Source organism: Sminthopsis crassicaudata, chromosome 1 (assembly GCF_048593235.1).
Source record: "Sminthopsis crassicaudata isolate SCR6 chromosome 1, ASM4859323v1, whole genome shotgun sequence".
Lineage (NCBI taxonomy): Eukaryota > Metazoa > Chordata > Mammalia > Dasyuromorphia > Dasyuridae > Sminthopsis > Sminthopsis crassicaudata.
Genome location: NC_133617.1, coordinates 149888171 through 149890865, shown reverse-complemented (window position 1 = coordinate 149890865; position 2695 = coordinate 149888171). Strand labels below are relative to the sequence as shown.

The 2695-nt window shown below is 40.1% G+C and overlaps 1 pseudogene; it reads right to left on the bottom strand.

Annotated features, from left to right (window-relative positions):
* Positions 1 to 1546: 1546 nt before the first annotated feature.
* On the bottom strand, positions 1547 to 2467 carry LOC141553048 (THO complex subunit 4-like; annotated as a pseudogene).
* Between the last annotated feature and the right edge of the window lie 228 nt (positions 2468 to 2695).

The window sequence follows — 2695 nt, the reverse complement described above, 5'->3', positions numbered from 1 at the left end:
TCTGGGCCTTTTCTTTGGTTGCCCATGTGTGCATTGCTCTCCTTCCTCATCTCTGGTTTCCTTTAAGTGCCAACTAATATCTCGTCTTTTATATGAAACTTTCTCCAACTTCTTTTAATTTTTCTGTTTTTCCTCTGTTGATAATTTCCTATTTATCAAGTATAAACCTTGCTTGTACATTATTTGTTTCCTTGCTGTCTTCCCCCATTAAATTGTCAGCTCCTTAAAGACAGGTATTATCTTTTCCTTTTGTTTATATCCTTAGTTTTTAGCACAGGGCCTGAAATATAATAGTTTTATTAAATGTAAATCGATAGATTAGCATTTTCTCTATGTCCCAAATTATTTAATTCTTGTCCCTACTCTCCTTATGATCATTTTCATTAAGCATATTATGTTATTTTATTTTGCATTTTTTTAAGGCATGGGTCTTCTCATCTTACTTAGACTGCAAATACAGATACTACTCATGGGCTTGATCTCACCATTCATCAGTATAAGAGTTTTATTAGACTTTGTTTCTGAATTGGATCAGTTTGCCCATCTTTAGGCAACATAGGCTCAACACATTAATGTGAAACTTAGTGAGGAAATCTCAATTAGCTTAATCCACTACCATTAAGAAGTGCTGAACTAAAGAGATTGATAGGTCTCTACTTAAAGAAAATTAGGATTATAGGAATGCATTACCATAACCAGTGGGCATTATTTTTTTTATTTAATTTTTATTTTCTTAAGTTTATGGAACAAAACAAACATTTCAAAACAAACATTTCCATAATATAGTACAATAAGAAAGATGACTGAATATGAAACTTCAACTATTTACAAGTAGCTAATTTTTAAAGTAAATTCTAAGATTTGATTCAGAGCATGAAGAAAAAGCAATCAAATGTCAAAATACTTTTCACAGTTCCAAATGTTGATGGGAAACCTATTTTATCTCCTACACAAAAGTATATTCAACACTATCTTTTGTCAAATATATGTACAATCATTTTTTCATAGCCAATCCACCCCTTTGAACCTCACCTCTAAACACATAAGAACCCACTGTGCATATGTGGGCCAGAATTTGGGTCCTCAAATTAAGATTCCATTTTTAAATGGCATAGTAAGACCAAATAACAATCCCAGCAGGGGTTATTCATCTAGTCTACTCAGCAATGTACCAATTCAGGCATGAACATTTTGCTCCACATACAGGGCCCACTACCAGTGAAATGAAGCAAACAGTTCCACTTCTACCCACATTTCTGTTTTATTATGGCAAAGGTGAAAATGCCACCTTCTCCACCACAGCAACCAGTAAAATTTATCCCCAAAATAACTTGGTACAAAACAGGTCTGTTTCAGAATTAAAAAAAAAAAAAAAGAAAAAAAGAAAAAAAACCCTTTAAATGAGTTTTAAATCCTATTTCTAAACATAAAAGAAACAAATCCATCATTGATAGCAGAGCCACAGTCCTCTACTCTGCCTTCCAGCAAAAAGGGCAAAGAATGAGAATCCTGGGTTCTGTTCCATGCAGGGAATATGTTGGCTAGTTTAACTGGTGTTCATCATGACATGATAAGCATCCAATTGTGCATCTAGTTCTTCTATGGAAAGCTGTTTTTCGAATTTCTTCCAGTCCCTAGTCCTTGTCCTCGATTGCCTCCATGACCACCTCTCCAGGTGCCACCTCTATCACAGGAACATCCAGAGTCATGGTTTGCAGTCACTGCAGCTCTCTTTACACTCTGTGCAAGTCTTCCTTGTGTATCAGTTTGTGCTATAACAAGATGAATGTTCATAGGGCTATCATCCAAAGAGACATCATCATAGTGTTTGATGGCTTTCAGAACATCTGCTTTTTCGCTCCTCTGCTATTCCTAAGCTTTGGCTGAACAGATCATAAGGTACAGCTGACTTCTTCAGAATTCCAAATGCAGCAAATAGTTCCTGAATATCTGCATCTGAGACCCTACCATCCAAATTGGAGATCAGCAATTGGTCACCAGTGTCAACTCTGGCCCCGCCTCCAAAGTCACTGTGGAACACCTCTTGCTGCCTCTTATCTGGAAGCTGTTTTGGTCTGCTGTAGGGCGCTGGTTGGTTCCTGTCACCGCCCCGGGCACCTCCATGGTCCAGGGCCCACCTGTTTCTGATGGGGCTTCCGACTTGAAGGTCAATGTCCTACATGTAGGGCTGCCTCTTATCGGGAAGCCTCTAATTGGGAAGCTGTTTTGGTCTCCTGTAGGGTGCTGGTGGGTTCCTGCCACCGCCCCGGGTGCCTCCACAGGCACCTCTACGGGCCATGGGGTTTCAGCCTCGGCTTAAGCGGGCTGCCACCTGGGGGCCCCAGATGCCGGCCACCCTGGGCCCCAGCCCGGGCTCGCCCCAGCCACGGCCCCCCGTGCATCCGCCCTGCTAGCTCCTGTTGAGTTTAATGATGTCGTACAGGCACATGTCGATCTTGTTGGCCATGGCGGGCTCTTTATCAAGGCCTCTGCAGGAACCCCCACAAGTAGCTATTTTAAAAAATATATATAATAGTTATTTAACTTTTTTCTTTCCTTCTCCACTCCACTCTAGAGATGGCTACTATTAGACACAAACAAATATAAACATATATGTAATGTTCAATTTTCTCTCTTGTCTCAGTAGAGAAGTGAAGGAGACAGGTCAGTCACCATGAGGATCATTATTTTTGAA